The sequence below is a fragment of the Pangasianodon hypophthalmus genome, chromosome 9 (assembly GCF_027358585.1).
Source record: "Pangasianodon hypophthalmus isolate fPanHyp1 chromosome 9, fPanHyp1.pri, whole genome shotgun sequence".
Classification (NCBI taxonomy): domain Eukaryota; kingdom Metazoa; phylum Chordata; class Actinopteri; order Siluriformes; family Pangasiidae; genus Pangasianodon; species Pangasianodon hypophthalmus.
This window is the reverse complement of record NC_069718.1, coordinates 14660659-14679977: the sequence shown is the minus strand read 5'-3', so window position 1 is coordinate 14679977 and position 19319 is coordinate 14660659. Positions and strand designations below refer to the sequence as shown.

The following is a 19319-nucleotide window of genomic DNA, read 5'->3' as shown; positions in this document are numbered from 1 at the left end:
TAATTATTTTGAGAGTTGATCCATGACCCAAGGACAGCCAAAATCCCTTAGTTGGAAAAAGGAAATATTTATTAAATATAAAGTCAAAGCACATCACCCAGACTGCATTAGCTGCATATTAAGTTCCACTTTGCAAAACCCTGTGTATGAAAGCTGTACATGGCTTTAGATTCAGCACACACTGCTGCTCTCTTGAAGCAATATAGCCCATTGTAAGCATTTTCCTCATCTGAGGTATTCTGTTATTCTCAAGGATCACTCACAAATCTGGCAAAAGATTTTCCTTGCATTGTTTCTAAAATCTATCATATTCCAGAAATACTGGGAACCTGAGAACTATGTATCAGCAAGGCCAATTCTTTTGTTTTTGCTATACACTGAAGACATTTGGGTATGAGATCAAAAGATGAATATGAAACAATAGATCAGAATTTCAGCTTTCATTTCCTGATATGTACATCTATATATGTTAAACAACTTAGAACATGGCACCTTTTATTTGAACCCACCCATTTTTCAAGTGATAAAAAATATAAGAACATGTGACTGACAGGTGTCTCTTGTTGCCCAGGTATGCCCTGTTAGACTGATTGTTTAAACAATTAATAGCTCGGAATGTCTTGGTTTGAGCCCTGGGTTTCACCTGTGAAGACTGCATTTGCTGTTAAAAAGGATAAACTTATATGAAGACCAGAAAGCTGTCTATGGGAGCAGAGCAAGCCATTTTGAAGCTGAGAAAAGAGGGAAAATCGATAAGATTCTCATTGGACATTGGGCAAAACCAATACAACTATTTGGAATGTACTGAAAAAGAAAGAAACCACTGGTGTACTAACAACCAGACATTAAAGAGGTCAGTCAAGGAAAACAACAGCAGTTGATGACAAAAACATTGTGAGAACCGTGAAGAAAAACATAAAAACAACAGTCAGTGACATCACCAACAACCTCCACAGGGCACGGGTGAAGGTATCACAACCCACTGTTCGAAGAAGACTTCTAGAGCAGAAATATATGAGGCCATTCCACAAGATGCAAACCTCTCATCAGCAGTAAGTACTGGAAGGCCAAATTAGAATTCACAAAGAAATACAGAGATCAGCCACAAAAGTTGTGGAACCAAAATTAACCTCTACTAAAGTGATGTGGAGAAAGATAGGATCTGATCATGATCCAAAACATATGAGCTCATCGGTCAAGCATGGTGGAGGTAGTGTCATGGCTTGGGCTTGAAGAGGAGACTGAAGGGAGAAACCCCCCAAAACAAACAACAGCTGAAAGAAGCTGTGGTACAAGCCTGGAAAATGACCTTGTTTACTACTTGGGAAGATGTTGGCACAACGGTGTTTTTATGATCATCTGCTAATTTAAAATTTTATACCAGGATTTGATAATACTTTCATGATTAAACCAGTCAGTGTTATAAGACAGCATTGAAGACTTATTACATCTACTGTAGCGTGCATTTAGAGGTCTTAGTAAAACAATATGGCAAGTATTTTGTGCTATTTTGTCTACTTTATTACTGTGACTTTATCAGAAAATGCTTCCAGCCTCAAACTACATGTAGCATACATGTATTCTGATAGTGTAAATTTGTCTTATCAGAATATGCTTTCTGCATGAAACTACAGATAGCATATTTTGATAATCTGTCTTATTATCGAAAAATACCTCCAGCACTAAAATATATGAAGAATTGTAAATTTATGGGTGCGCAAAATATGATGCGCATGCGCAGAAAAACACTGTAGGACAATTTGTGAGAACTCCTTCAGCGGCAGATACAGGATATTTTCAATGGGGTGGCCAAAACATATCACTAACTACAATCGGCAACTGATATTCAAATATCCTGACTTTTTTAAAGCCATAAAAATCAGAATAGTAAGAACATGCATTAACAGTGACCTGAAAGGATGTTGTGTCGTGTGATCTGCGTGTGTGACCTAGGGAGACATAAGTTGCTTGTGTGTTTAAAGTCATATATAAATAAAGATTAGGATTATTGTTGTTGTTGTTGTTGAGTCTAAAATTCTCTTTGTAGTTTAATTAGTTTTCTTTGCCTCGGGGTAAGGTGAGCTAGGCATTTGTGGGCTGTATTGTATTATTATTTTAAACGTGTAGGCTATGTGTGATTGTGTGCCTTATTGATCTTCGCCGTGCTGTTTAAATGTCTCTGTAAAGAAAGCCCTGTTGTTTCCCAGTGGCCTCCCACACCACCTGTCCTAGACATGAAGTGCTTTGTGGCCTGTGCACTGCAGGTATCCGCGCGCCTCCCCGAGACTGTGTTAAGCACTCTTGTCGGAACAGAGGATTAGCTACGATAAGCTAACGGTTTCGCGCAGAGGAGGAGCCCTGACTTACAGGGGTCATTGCCGGAATTCTCCGCTGACAAAGAGGCAAAACACACACACACACACACGCACACACACACAAACACACACACTCCTCAACCTTTCTTTAGACTCGCCGAGCCTGGTTCCAGTGGCTGGATACCTTTTCATAGCGCCTCATCTCCTGTTGCTTGCTACAAAGCGCCTGTGTGAGCGCGCGCCGGTTGCCAGGAGAGTGTGAATGAACGAGCAGGGGGCGGAGCCGTGAGCGCGAGACGTCTCTGTTAGCGCGGGGACTGACGTGTGGCTGCGCACGCGCTTCACTCCGGAGCCCTCCTCGAAAAGATTTGTGGGCGACAGCGCGACTTCGCCTCATCTTTCTTCAAATCCGCGTGTTTCCGCACTGAACAATGTCTTACAACTGTACTACCATTAAAGATGATTGTATAAAATAACCAATTACAAATTTACCCTCAGACAACTGGGTGAAACTAGGTATAGAGAGAATTCAGGTATATTGGGACATCAGATGAATTGTGAATATAATTTTCTGACCTGAGAAGTGACAGTCGAAACGCATGTTATTAAACCTCTGCAACAGAACGGTTTGATAAGTCACATGACTTAATTCATGGAACATTATTATAAGGGGGCGTGGTCAGCATGAAACAGGAAGTTAACCACAAAAAGGTTTGGATTTTTTTTTTTAATTCATGTATAAAATAACTAAAATATTATACATATTTGCATATGTGTATAAGATATACTAATTTAGAAATAAGCATAAAGTTAGTTAAAGTCAAAATAAGCATAAAGTTAGTTAAAATCATGTATAATTTAATCATTTTCCAGATGTCCCAAATTACCAAATATGATTTGGCACAGAATGATTCAGGTTAATGATGCTATGAATAAGTATGCTACAAATAAATAAAATTGTTAAACATGCCTTTGAGAATAGAAGTCCTAAAACCAGTGAAATTATGTGTCCCAAATCACCAAACATGCCATTAAAAACGGTTTTTAGGTTCAATTGTGACAAAAGGGTAATTCTTCTTTAGCATATGATATAATATTTTCCTTTCACATGTAAATAATTAACACAATGAAGATTAAAATTAAAATGCTTAGACAAGGTGGAAATTCAAAGACTATCACATATCTGAATTCAGCCTATTTTTCTTTACTTTCTCCCAAGAAAAAAATTCAAATATGAGGTTGCATGCATGTAAAATTATCCATCACTATTGAAAACTAAATATCTTTCAACACAAAAGAAACAGAGGACCTGCAGAATGTATAAATGGGTAAAAAAAAATTTAATAATTACATATTATTAACTTATATATTAACTTATAGTTAATAAACACATAAGTACAATTAAGGCCATAATAACAAATTTTCAAAAGTCTAATACTGATAAACTCACAATGTTTCTATATAAAACTCCTTATATTCCCATTCCTAAAATTCTTTTTAACTTGTAGCTTCAATGACTACATCACTAGATATAAATAATAAAATTAATAGTTTATATCAGACAAATACATATAAAATGATCAAATGTTAAGTTTACATCTGTCAGGCCTAATGAGTGGCATTTAATAGCATTCCAAATGTCTAATGCTTTACCTCTGAAAAGTTTCAAAAGTCTGAAAATTTGCCAGTATTTGGGCATATGAGTATACTGATCTCAGACTAACTGTTAGATGTTACATTCATAACCACAAGGTAAAAGGGCTCAATGAAAGAAGTCCCACCTAAGAGCATCGCACAAAATGGATCATCTCATCTCTACCAAGGGTCAATGCAACTATTAAAATCCTGTCTTGTGATCAAATGAGACCAAAACTGAACATCTGAACCTTAATGTGCCCTTTTGTGTATTGTGTGAGTTGGTACAAATTTTAGTGCTGCTTTTAGGTTTCAGCTCTAGAAAACACATGATGACATGCATGGGTACTATATACTGTATGCTGTTAGGTTTGTGGCCTGCATGACAACAGACATATATTACTGATACTGTATATTCTACATTATTATAATTCTATCTCAGAATTAAATGTGCACTCATATACTGACAGCTGCTGTAGTTAACTCACACTTCACAATATGAATTCGTTCATTCAGAACAGCCAATCTGATCAAACAGCAATCAGACAATCATGTGTAGGCCTACAAATCCAATTTTGTATTTTGTTATCTAACTAGATTGACTGTTGATATGAAAAGTGTGTAAATTCAAGACAGCGTGTAAAATACAGTATAATATAGGCAAAACCCATATGGAGCTAGCTATCCAATATAGCTAATAATCCATTTAATGTGACATAGTGTATCCTAATTAAATATTTAAATTTACTCCAGACTTCTCTCACTGCGGGTGGTACAGTGGTACAGCAGGTGGTGTTGCTGCCTCACAGCTCCAGGGTCCCCAGTTTCATTCTCAGCTCGGGTTCTCCAGTTTCCTCCCACCTCCCAAAAGCTAAATTACTGTTAGATGTGAATGTGTGTATGTATGTTGCCCTGTATTGGACTGGTGTCCCATCTAGGGTGTATTCTTGCCTTGCGCTCTGTGTTATGAGATAAGCTTCGGATCCATTGCGACCCTTAACAGGATAAACCAGTTACTGCAGATAAATTAATTAATCTTTCACTGCACAATATGGTTATCCCACCTGCTTTGTGTCTTTTTAAATAAAGTCCACAGATCTTTCAGGTTTTTGAATTACATTTTCTGAAATTTTCTGAATTACTGATGAAAAGTATGCAATCTTTGGGGTAGGCTATGGATGGAGTGTTCTTAATCCAGTTGATATGGAAACAAATTTGTTTGCCATTAAGACATCCTGATATGTCCATGGCAGCATGATACGCAGGCTAAATTTTAAATATGGATTGAATAGATTTTTTTCTGAGGAGTTGCATCCCCTCATGCTGTCAACTTTTCACTATAGACATATGAAACATTGAGTCATTTATGAACAAGTTGCGAGGAATCTCATGATACAACACTGCATGAATATAGCTCTGAATGCTTTTCTGTGTTTTGAAGCTGTGCACAATCAAGACCTTAGATTGGACCTTCACACACTAATCATTGTGTTGAATTTCAACTCTTAATAATATTTTTGTGACAAGAAAAAAATGTTTAATTTCTAATTTGATTTATGTTTTCTACAATTAATAGATATTAGAAGATGACAATATGGTACAATATTAAAATGTCAGGAACCAGTATTATCAATGGCACTGATCTAGTGAAATTTGTTTTCTTAGGGTGATAGCACCACTTCACCCTAGAAAAAGCAATATGAATAAAATTCAACTTATTTTATTTATTCCAGTTTTGTTCAAGTCCAACATATGATATTATTATATTATCCAGCATATAATGTTATGTTTTATCTAGTTTTTTGTCTCTGTAACTGAACCGTGGAAAGAGCTCATTCTTCCAAAAGATTCATTCATTATTTTTTTAACCTTTCTATAGAAGTGATACCTCAATAACAGTCACCCAGGCTACAGTGTTATTAGTAGATTAATACTAGTACACTGCACATTGCATATGGAGTATTGTGGGAATCGTATCCACTGAGATCCTTTAAGATCTTTACATTATTCCATAGGGAGTGAGTGCATGTGTGTGTCCTTCTTCATGTGTTTGTCTATGCTGATCACACACTCTGTCTAGCCCCCACACCCCACTGCTGGTCCTATGGCAGACCCATACACTCAGTCAGACACTGGGAAAGGGGGATCCTTCGTCACCCCATGTCCCCTTACTCTTTCCAATCCAGACATTTTGGGGGGTCTGTCTGGACTAGTTGTGGTAGACGGCACCCCACTCCTCCCCTCCATCACTCCCCTCAGGAGCTAAGAGGACCTTGAACTCCTGTCGCAGCAGCTACGCATAGGGGCAGAGGTCAACACCCACAGTCACTTTGTCACACAGTGCTGAATCAATGTTGCATTATAATCACATTCACAGTTCAGTGGAATTCAGACATGCATTCCTATGCACTCCAAACCACAGACAATACATGACAGTCTATATTTAAATGTCTGCAGTCATATTCAAAACTGACATTTGGTTAAAAAAAATTTCAAATGAAATAAAATAATTTAAAAATTTTATTAGTATTTTTCCCCTCCAACTGAACAATTAATCACTAATAATTAACCAAATAATGGAAATTAAATTAAACCAAATTCTAAAGCAAAATCAACATTTGGTCCCTTTAAATTGTCATACAAAGGCTCATAAAATCCTGTGTGACATGACAAACTAGACTATTTAGTAACTTTATTGAATATAAGCAATTAAATACTTATATTTATTTACTTAATTTGAACTATTATATTAACAAAAGAACTGATTACAATAAATTTAAATATGAAGTGACAGATCATATGAAGGCTGGAGGTCATGAGGGGAGTAACCTGGGGTTATATAACTTAATATTAAGATTCCTTACCTGGGCTCTTTCCTATATACAATATAGAATAATCACATTAGGAAGAGTTTTACTGTTTTAAGGTGGATTATAAACGTATTACAGTAGACGGGTTGTTTCTTATATTTATAGGATTTTTTTCCACAGTGTGTTGGGTTTTCTTCCTTAATATCAGCTTGTAGATTCGGTAAACAATTTGCTAGTTAAAATTCGTTTGCTTTACACATTCAGTTATGATGAGCACCTGATCAGTGAAGGTGCTCAGATCTGAGGCTCCCAGTCACTGGGGTTTTCGTTTAGCCATGACTGAGTTTCTGCAAAGCATCGCAAAGTTAAGATCATCTTCACTGGGAGAGATCAGTGTGCTGCTCGCTGCCATGCTTTTGGGAAACTCGGCCATGCAAACTGATCAAATGCGGCTTTACACCATCAGTATGATCTGTAACCGAGTTTTATACTATACAACGAAAAATAAAGACGAAAAACATCACACCACTGGATCACTGCATAGCATAACAAAAAAAAGATCGGGAAAATATTGCAGAAAATAAAAAAAGCCATTAAACCAATATGTAGCAGCATGTAATCATCAAAACGAAAAGCATATTAAATGTTCAATATGCCAATTAAAATATATTTCGTGGGCTTTTTTTCTTCAAATTTACTTTGCTCTAATCATAAAACTGGCAGTGAGTGGAATAACTAGCCACTTTTAAATGAAAAAAATAAATATGTAGACTATAGAATATTTAATATAGCCTACTGAGATACTGAGTGTCTTAATGTTAATGACATACTATTCAAACTATTCTAATTTGTATTGAAAGTATCCCTATATATTTTTCTATGTTTCAAGACATAATAATAATAATAATAATAATAATTATTATTATTATTATTATTATTATTATTATTATTATTATTATTATTATTATTATTATTATTATTATTATTATTATTATTACTCTTACACAAGTGGGTTAAAAAGATGAAAAGTGAGTTGAAAATATTAGCACTCTTGAACTATAAAAAATAACTTTTATATAGCTCACCGTTGAAAACAGCTCGTGTTATATATTCAGCTTATCTGTGTGAGAGCGAGTTTGCTGTGTTCCTTAAACAAATAGAAGAACATGCAAAATGAATACAGAGCCCATGCCATATAAAAATGCTGCATTCCTTTTCCAGCATTTGAATAAATATAATTGGTAATTGGTGAGAGAAAAAAAAAAATAAAATAAATAAAGAAAGAAAGAAAGAAAGAAAAAAAAGAGAAAAATCTGTGGATCTGTAGGATTTTCACTAGAGTCCGTGATTTTTTTTTTATTTTATTTTATTTATGTTTTTATACTATACATATATGTTTTATATGTTATATATATGTTTTATACTAACTATAACAAAAATAAACACTGCACCAATTTGGGTGTTCAATGGAATTATTTTTTAAATGACTGATCTGGTATTTTCTTCTACAGAAATAGAAGCTGCACTTGCAGAATGCAGATTTTGGAGAATAAAAACATTCTTTTATAGCAGGCGAGTTCAGTTTTTCTGTGCATCCTAAATCAGTAGTATTCTTTTGGTGATTTGTTTGAATTATTGTAGATTTCTGAACTGCTGCACATTATTATACACGGCCTTCATATACATCTTAGTTGGACGTTATTCAACAAAATGCAAATAACCTGTAAATTCATGTGTAAATTTAAATTGTAAATAAATTAGATTTTCATCTAAATGGAGTTAGGCATATATATGAAAATGTGGGCAAGCACAGTTATAAATTTGCATAAGTGACATGGTTTATTTTATTTTTCAGGGGAACTTTGAAGCTGAATTGAGATCTAAAGCTTTTCCTCGCCAACTTTATGATATTATAGTATAAAAGTGCTTTGAAATTAAAATGTGAAAATGTTTATTTGTTATATAGGAACCTAAATGTAACAGGTAGTTCACTCATCCTCAGCGACTCATCCTCATTGGGCTCTCTAACCCCACCCACTCTACCCCCATAACGCGCGCGCGCCGTTCCTCCGCCGCGTCCTCGCACTGTGATTGGTCAATCTGAACGACGGCGCTTACAGAGCCGCGGTGACGTCACTGCAGACGCTCTCGACCAGTGGAAGAAAAGCGGTGGTCGGTGGTACGCGAGGTGCAGAAGAGCAGGCGGAGGGTCGGACATCAGCATCATCAAATGATGATCAATAAAATCGATTTCTGCATGAAGACCGTACAGGACCGGCTGTATATATAGCTATATAGCTGAACAAGTCAATATAAAACAAAAACTTTGTCGTCGAGCTCAGGATGTGCTTATAGGCTACAGGATTAGCACACACATAGAAAGACACAGGGTGAGAGAGAGAGAGAGAGAGAGAGAGAGAGAGACGTGTGGAGCTACCGCCTGGCTGCAACACCTCCTCACCTACACGTTTGATGAGGATGCCGAAGATGCTGCGTTATAACCCAGAGCCGATTTTAAGCGAATGGAGTCCAGAGGTATTATTTCCTACTGAAAAAACACAAACTGTGCTATTTATCCAGCAAATTAGTAATTATAATAGTAAACGTTACATGAATTAGATGCTACCACATACAGAAATCTCCATATTTTTATTATAGACAATATATTTAAATATGAAATAATGTACCCTAAGCGTGTGAAGTAGCACATGGACGTGTACTGGCTGTGAAAAATGGTTTGGTTTTATGGTTGATGATTCATTCGCGGTTGGTTTTGTGGGAAATCGGGATATTTGTGGTCTTCCTCAACAACCTCTTTAGCAGGACCAGGGTGGACACTACAGCCAAGACTATAGTGTCTTATAGTGTGTCTTTTGTCCTCAGCAACTTCCACTCATTCACTTTCACTCCTTAAGCATTGCTTAGCCTATCTGTTGAACTACTGTTTGATCTCTATAGGCCTATAGGCTATTGTCATGTTGTCATGTGTAGATGTGTTAGTTTGTAATTCCTGGTTATAAACGTTTTATTCTTGATATGTTACATTTTTTTTAAAATTTCATTTAAAATAAAGTAAGTAATATTTACAATTATTCACAAAAACATTCCTTAAAATTATTATGTCACAGTTATCCTATACACTGTCACCTGCAGGTTTGACTGCAGTCTATAGTAGGCTACCTATAGCCCTATACTTATGCCTTTATATAACAGCCTATAGTCATGTAATACAAATATGACTTAAATAATGCCTACCTAATGCCTAGGTCTTGATTCGGTGTCTGCTAATAATTGATCGCGATCTGTATGTAGATATTAGCCTACTTAGTACATCTGAGTGTAATCAGAATGACTGGCACTTAAATAGCTGAATAAATGTTGGTCAATTTTCTAGAGGAACATCTGCTAGAAGAGAGTTGGCTCTGGTGAGTGATTATGGTGAGGTATGGTGAAATGTAACATGAGGTATGTGTGAGTTTACCGTTTAGTGAACAGAGTGAGGCCTACATGTGCACCCTCACCTTACACACACCATGTACACACTCACCTTACACACACCATGTACACACTCACCTTACACACACCACGTGCACACAAGGCTTACACACACCATGTACACACAAGGCTTACACACACCATGTACACACACACCATGTGCACACTCAACTTACACACACCTTGTACACATTCACCTTACACACACCATGTACACACTCACTTTCACACACACACCATGTACACACTCACCTTACACACACCATGTATACACGAGGCTTACACACACCTTGTACACACACACCTTACACACATCATGTGCACATGAGGCTTACACACACCTTGTACACACGAGACTTACACACACCACGTGCACACTCACCTTAAACACGCCATGTACACACTCACCTTACACACTCAGTGAACACACTCACCTTACACACACCATGTACACACTCACCATACGCACACCATGTACACACGAGGCTTACATACACCATGTACATACTCACCTTACACACACCATATGCACACTCACCCTACATACACCATGTACACACGAGGCTTACACACAATGTGCACATTCACACACACCATATACAAACGAGGCTTACACACACCACGTGCACACTCATCCTACATACATCATGCACACACTCACCATACACACACCATGTACACACGAGTCTTACACACACCATATACACACGAGGCTCACACACACCATGTACACACGAGTCTTACACACACCATGTACACATTCACCTTACACACACCATATACACACGAGGCTCACACACATTATATACACACGAGTCTCACACACACCGTGTACACATTAATCTTGCACACACCATGTAGCCTACGCACGAGTGTTACAGTCAGCACAGTTAGATGTCTATGAGCTGGTTAAGATAATATTTTAATTGCATTTTTAGATCGCAGACGATTTCATGATTTGATATATTTGTTTGTAATATTTCTGAAATTGTAAGAATGTCTTTTCTATTCCTAATATAACGTTGGAAGGTCTAAAGCCCAGCTATAAAATTAAAAATTAAACTTTTAAAACTTTAATTATTATTATTATTATTATTATTATTATTATTATTATTATTATTTAATGTGTGATTATATTTACAGTGTGAGATTTCTGTTTCTGTGTTTGAAAAATAGGCCAAGATTAGGCTTTATGTGAAAATAAACCTGTCTGAAATAATGTCTGAAATTTCCTACAGCCCCAATTTTTTCTTTTTCTTTTCTTTTTTTTTTTTTTTTTTTTTACGTATTACGAATTTATGAATTATTGGAAATGGATCATCGTGCTACGATGTAAAAACAGAAGAATTGTACAATACTGGTTCAAACATCTATACCTTGACAGCTAATTAATAAATAAGAGTTGTGAATATTAATTTATCGCAGTCTACATATAGGATATTTTTAGAACTGAATCCTGAGAAGCCTGGAACATGGGCAGAACATGCAGGTCCACTGCTCTGATGGCTGCATTGCTTCACCGTGTTAAAGATGAGCTTCCCTTTTATTCATATATCTCTGATTTCCTTTCAGACTCCAGGCCGCGACTCCTCTGTTTGCTGTCACTCGGGCAGAAGCAGCAGTAAGCACGCAGAGGGGTTGGTTTCTGTCTTTGGTTATCTAGCTGTATGAGTATAAAAACATGTCATAAAGCTAGATAACCGAAAGCAGAAATGAATCTCAATCTCGCGTCCATCCTGTGAATCTCCCAAACCATGCGACTTCTGCACAGGTTTAACAGGTAGGCCTACAGAAAGTCTTATTAAAGTGCAAACTAATTTCTGTAAAAAAAAAAAATGTAATGAAAATGTTTTAAACTTTTCTAAATATGTACACACTTTTCTAAGCGTTCCTTGTTGAGCTGATTTTTATTTTTTTTTTAAATGCTTTGTGGAACACAGGTAAACATTTACTGAGTGTAACTTAAGGTTATACTTCTACATTTGATGTGAGAAGCAATTACAAACTGTTTAATCTCTATATAATAAAATCACACATACAGGCTAGATCCTTGTTGCCAGGGGAGTTTATGTAGGCTAGGTTATTTGGGACTATTGTGGACCTTTATTTTCAATTGCAAAATTCTATGGTAAACTTTGATTCTGTGCTTGACTGTGTGTGAATGAAAAAAAAAACAGCAGCTTGGATTATATCTCAAAACTGACCCTCATACAAAATTTGTAAGAATTTGATATGGAGTTTTTTTTTTTAATTTGGTATGAATGAAGGAAGGTATAAGAAAATGTACAAGTGCTAACCCCACTCCTATCCCTACCCTTTAGCTTTGCAACTTATACAAATTAAGCTGTGAGTCTTAGAAATTTAACTCTATCCATAGATGTGTTTAGCTATACAGACATAATTGTGACACTCCACTGTATGAGTCAGAATTCTATTAATCTACATTAATATCAACTATCTATACTATTCAGAGCAACACAAAACATACAATATGTTTTATAATTGCTTTTATTTAACAGGGAATTTACGATGCTTTTGCATAGTTATGGTGCATGGACAGTGTCTTCATGTTTAAAATGCTTATTTGTTTATTTATTTATTTATTTATTTATTTATTTATTTATTTATTTATTTATTTTCATTTTATTTTATTTTATTTGAAGGAAATTATATGCCTCCAACAGTAAAATGGAGGCATGTTCTAGTTTCTCCTATCCTGGGTGAGCATATGTTTACAGAAGGTGCAGAACTTGCTTTATAGTGTCCATGCAGCAAACCTGTTAATGGTTGCCATGGTACCAGCTTGGTGATAATAACAGTGAATATTTTGCAATGCTTAATTTTCATTTCCTCTTTTTCTGCGTTCCCGTTCAGAGACCCGTTCCAATCTGCAACATGCCGTAATGAAGTAACGTGTCATGAACTTAGGCAGCATGCTGTACAGAAGAAGTGACAGATACATAGATGCTGAGAGGAAAACGCCTTTGTCCGTGACTGCCATATTTCTCCTCATGCCAAGAGATCTCCAGTGCCATCTGGGGGATATGGGGCACTGTGCCTGTGCCACCGGCGATGAAGCCCCATCATCTCCCTGGAGCCTTGGCACGATGAATGAGGAAGGCAGGGAGGCCATCTTGAGGGAGATCTCACTGAAACAGCTAAGATGGCTGGACTGGCACACGAGGTGAGTTGCATCATAGCCTTTTCTGTTCCCGTGTGTGTGTGTGTGTGTGTGTGTGTGTGTGTGTGTGTGTGTGTACGCGCATGTGCATGGATGCATTTGAGAGCTAAACCAGTCAGGCTCAGCTCTTTGCCTATCTGATTTTACTATACTAATTAACAGAGTGGAGGAGGGGAGGTGAAGAAAACAAATGAGCTGGCACCGATTGCAGTAGAGGCTGCCATCTTCTTTTGTTAGGATCACCATGTGAACGAACATCGAACTCTGGTCTTTAAGATTTTTGTTGTTACCACACAGCTACCATTACATTGTAACTTAACTTAAAATTGCATTTTATATTCTATTACCTGGTGATTCAAATAAGAAACTCTGTGAGTAGCTGTCAGCCTTTTATTAGGCTGCTTCTATTCAAATTATACTGAGCAAAATGACGTGAACTAGGTTATCACAAGAACCAGTGCAATGTTTTTCATTAGTAGAATACAAACATAACATTCAAATACAGATGAAGAGCATGATTTGTGCATAGTTAATTATCATCCTGGTTCTCTGTAATAGGTGTTTAATATCTGACATTTGCAGCTTTTAGGTAAGATACACATAATGATGATACCTGGAACTGGAACATCATACACTGATTTGTTTTTTTTTTGTTTGTTTGGTTTTTTTTTTTTGAGATAGAGCAGTGGGAAAGTTGCATATGTAGTACACAATTTAACAATTCACTTCTTTTTCTTAAAGTAAATAGTTTTGTTTGCAGTCAGGGATGGATAATGAGAGGAAAATAGAGAGGAGACAATAAAGCAACTAGCACTGCTAATGAGTGGGGCTGAGCAAAGATCCTCTTGACATAGTTGCACTGAAAGGAAAGAAAAGGCCAAAGCCTCAGTGTGTCAATGGGAGAGGCAGCATCCCAGAGGCACTTCCCATAGACTCTGCTCTCTGTGCCATTCTCCTGGTTTCACTGTTCTTCATTCCTTCCTCCATTCCAAATCTTCATTGCCTGTAGAAATGTCAACTAGCTGAATAAGTGAACTAAAGAACCCACAAATGAATGAACGAAAATGAATGAACAAATAGCTCTGCAAAATGCTCTTCTTCTTTGCCCTTCTTAATTATAAATTGCAGAAGTACAATTTGCAATTCATTCCTTTTTTTAAGCAGAGTAATAAAAATCTAAACTTGCTAAATTAATATTGTTTAGATAATGAAATCTATGTGCACGTAAACCAGTTTGAGATTGATAAATAATTCTCCTTTGCCAGGTGTTTGCAACATACATCTTTATTTTGGTGCACCTTTTTAATAATTGCTTTACAGTGGCAGTGAACAATGCTGTGATACGTTTGGTCCTATTGCTCGCTGGCCACAGTTGAAATGGCAAAAATGGCACCCCATGCCCCTGGCACTCTAGTCTCCATCTTGAATGGACGTGAGAGTGAGATGGGTCCATGGGCTGCCATGGGGTCGGCAGCTGCAGCAGCATGCCTTAATGAACAGAACGTGGTGTCTGCCATTATTATTCTGCCCCACTCGCATCTTTCCCCGCTCATTGGAGGCCCCCTCCCTCTTAGAGCACCGTTCCCACCATTGTCAGGACTGGTACTTCTCCACCATCGCTTGAAGGGGGGCAGGGTGGGAAAGCCCGGAGCAGACTAGACAGGACCAGATGCCAAAGACATTAGACTGGTATGCAGATTGGAGAGCTTTTGTGTGTGACTGCGTGTGTGTGTGCATACGGGCAAATAAACAGGAGCAGGCTGTAGGCCCCCTGATCATGTTAATTGGTCTACTCATTGCTAATGCTCGTCTGGTACAGATGGAGATGTTGTTGGTTGTGGTGGCATACGTGAAACAGGCCTGTGGCCTTTTGTCCAATATCTAAAACGTACATTACTGCTGTAGCAAGAAGTATATACATGACATTCACATTTACTTTACAATTACAGAAGTAAAGTTTTACTGCACTGTTACAGCTTATTGAAGTCATTTATATTTCATACTGTGCTGTAGAATAATTCAAGCAGAGCTTAATTATTTTAAAATGTCCACGTATTACAATATTCATCCATATCGCATCAGTTTACAATACTGTATATTAGGGTTAAATTTATTATTATTATAAATTTATTATATCTAGTTGTGGCCTTTTCTGCAATTTTATCTATTCAGAGGATAGAGACCACCAATTAAAAACGCAAATAGCCAGAGATAGGATGCTATAACAAATGTCAGTGTGCACATAAGATGGACTGGATGGTGATAATCTGCTGCAGTAACAGTCTATGATAAAAACAGAGCAGAAAAAGGTGACATAGACACTGTGAATCAAAAAGATGAGTTGGTTGGTGTGTTTGGGAGGATGAAGGGGAGGGGGAGGCATGTGATGTTGATGGCGAGCTGAGGCGCCATGTTTAGTTCTCTCTTCCAGCTACTGTAAAAATGAGCCCTGTTGTCTGGTAGCAGCCTGGCAAATGTATATACTTTTGATAATTTTTTTAATTTAATAATTTACTTGCTGAATAGGGGAGTCCTTAATTTCATTTTTTTATTTGATTTGGCAGTAAATAACATTTATGAACATATTGCTCATTTGTTACAAGTTTCAGAGCAGGGTTGCGTATGGTCTTATACATACTAATATCCAGATCACTTAAACCAAGTGCACACATTTAGCTCAAATTTAGGTCAAGTGCCTGTGGGATCAAACAGTAAGACTTTGTGTGTCACAGGGCCAGAGCTTATAACTCTCGTTAATGAGGTACAGTAAATCCTCTAAAGGAAAAGAAGAAAAGCTCAAGAATAACAATAGGGGATCGCTCAAATCATTATGAACGTCTTTGGTGTAGGGTGTTCACATCAGCTACATTTTGACAAAGACATACCAACCTGCAGGTACATACATACCTCACGTGTGGTTGCTGCACTTTACATGATTTTACACACACACACACACACACATGTTTTTGGGTCCATGGTCCTCTGAAGTGTAGAAAGGGTTTTTTTTATAATGAAGATCCTTATAAATGTAGTATTGCATGTGTCACATAAAGTCACTCCACTTCAGTACGTGAAAGTGTAAATTGACAACAAAGAGGACGTACAATGTTTGGCAGGAGTATTAAACCACCCTCATATGCCATTCAGAGCCTTGGATGACATCCAATGTAGGTCAAGCTTAATCTTTAGCTGAGACTAATCTCTCGAAAAGAATGTCTTAACTATCTCCAAGGAAGATAGAGACGTTCTTCTAGTCTAGGCTTTACAGATTAGAAGTTGTCTATATAAAAGGCACATAGGCAGAGGTTATCCTCTAAGAGAGAAATGGGAGGAAGGGTCTGTGTTAACCGGAGTATATAATACTGTGGTACTAGATAACACAGGACTGTATGGGATGGTGGAGATGAAGTGTTACTGCTTTCCATCTTATAAAACTGATTTTGTTCAAGATTTATTGAACACATTCAGTCAGTGATGTAGAAATATGACATAGAAATACAATGATTTGATGTTCAGTTGAATGTGTTATGTGCTGTTAATATTGCTCCAGAAATATAAATTAAACTAGATTTGTCAGATTACATACATTTGGAGTTGTAAGGAAACATATTATGTAGAATCAAATGCAATTACTATTGCTTATTAAAATATAATTTAAATGCTAGCAGGAAATAATGGCAAATTAAAATATTATCATAGAAAATAGTAAATAAAATAGAATATATATTATATAATAGTCAACCCTAATAGCTAACTTAGAAAATATTATCTAAAGTAAAACTCTCTTGTAGCTATCTGTAGAGCTGCATAACTGCATTTGATATGCATGTGGAAAAAAAACCTTAAGCCATCCATCAAGTTCAAGTTCATTGCTGTAGAGGCATCCTGTCTGTAGACTGTCTGTAGTCGTATACCCCTTTCTCTCTCCATCTCTCTCTCTGTCGTCCCTCTCCAAGGGAGAGCTGTTCACCCTCTGACCTGTGTGGAGGTTGCTATGGGAGGGAGGCTGGCTGCCTCAGTAATGTGGCTGTGAAAAGGCAGTGCTGTCAGGGCCATCTCAAGATGTGTGCCCCCCTCCACTCCTCCGCAGCTGGGCACAGCCCCAGAGCCTGGGAATGTCAGAGCCTTGGGTTCATCAGACACCCCCTAACCCAGAGTACCCCCTCCGAGACGCCCCCCTCCCACAGCTCCAGTCTAGCCATAGTCTCAATCGGCTGTCCACAGCAACATTCGAAACCCTGTTTGTGCAGCACTCATCCCTAGTGCAAAGTGTGCTTTAGGGTCACCCTAGAGCATCTCTGTTTTTCAGCCATCTCAGATAGAGAAGTATTCTTTGCTTTCTCTCTCTCTCTCTCTCTCTCTCTCTCTCTCTGTCTGTCTGTCTGTCTCTCCCTCTCTCTCTCTCTCTCTCTCTCTATCTATCTGTGTGTGTGTGTGTCTGCGCGTGCAGTTAATTACTCTGCCTTTTAAAGCGTTACATCTGAAAAATTTAAAGTGAATGTAGAGGACATTAATTGCATAACTGCGTAGCTATAAAAGTGAGATTTGAGACTAAGCCAAGCTACACCAGTTGGCTGCTATGTCTTCTGCTCAGACTATATGCTCAAAGCATGCGTGTGTGTGTGTGTGTTTCGTGTCCGTGTAGGCTGCATGCATGTTTTCACCATCCATTCTAGTCCTGCATGCTGCTGGGAGGGGACAGACAAATAAAAGAAAAGTGATTTGCATAAGCTGCATGGAGTCCAAAGACTGGTGGAAAAAAAAGATATCAGAGACCAACCAAAAGAAAAAAGGACAAACCCTGTGCTGGGTAGACAGGAAAGAGAAAGGCTGTGTTTGCATGGGAGATGGGGGTGAAATTGACAGAAAGAGTCTGATCTGCTCCCCTACAGTGATGAAAGGAACTCGATCATCTGTGTATCATTTTAAAACTGTGACAGAGTTGACACACTATTTACAAAGACTTATTGTAATACAGAAAAGAAAGATTGGTTGGGTATGTGAGAAATACATGGACACATTAAGCCACGATCACCAATACTTTACTATAGTGTTTATGTACACTCTATTCAGTTGGACTTCTGTAGTGAGTGTGATATGTTATATAATAATAATAATAATAATAATAATAATAATAATAATAATAATAATAATAATAATAATAATGGTTTATTTAATTCTCCTTTTTTTCTAAAATTACACTCACATTTTTAAAACATTCTAGTCATTTTAAACTTTTACAATAACAATATGCCTTTTTGTTCTTTCTCTTGTTGTTTTTTCAGAGATGGCTGTGTATTAAACTGCACATTCTTGATGTGATAACTGCAGCAGAGGACACTGGAAAACATGATGCAGAATGACATTTTTCTTGCCAAGAAAAAATATATAATATTTGTATTGAGAAAATGTGAAGCTTTTAATATTGACAGTCAAATGCATGTATTAACACACACACAGTGTCACAATCTGTACAGGAACTCTTGGCTTATTGTTTTATTTTGAGTTTGTATCCTATTTATTAGACTGTAACTTCTTTGTTCTGCAAAAACATTTGTATGTTTTTCACTTTGTTTTACATATAAGATATGTGAATAAAAGCTATTTCAGAAACCACTGTCCCTGAATTCTGTATGACACAAACAGCCCACAGGAAATTCAGACACAGTGTTTAGGACAGCTGTGTGAAAATGTTTTTGCACTAACAGGGTCACTTCTCACCTCAGTACAGATTAACACATCATACCGTCCAAACCTAGTGCTGCCTGTAGTTTATACAAAAACAGGAAATTTAGCGAATTGAGTCAGCACCTTGGACAGCGAACAGCATTGCGATATAGCCGAGATAAAGAACGCTTTTCTCCAAAGAATCCATTGTGTGGA

General features: G+C 37.2%; 1 long non-coding RNA gene across 2 annotated transcripts; it reads left to right on the top strand.

Moving 5' to 3' along the window:
- Positions 1–8940: 8940 nt before the first annotated feature.
- On the top strand, positions 8941–19049 carry LOC113529512 (uncharacterized). 2 transcript variants are annotated; one of them, XR_008302338.1, is made up of 4 exons: positions 8941–9295; positions 10155–12035; positions 13130–13439; positions 18722–19049. It is a non-coding gene; the product is annotated as an uncharacterized LOC113529512 (long non-coding RNA). The 2 variants fall into 2 exon arrangements; XR_003403064.3 differs by having other exon boundaries at positions 8943–9295; positions 11828–12035.
- Positions 19050–19319: the final 270 nt, after the last annotated feature.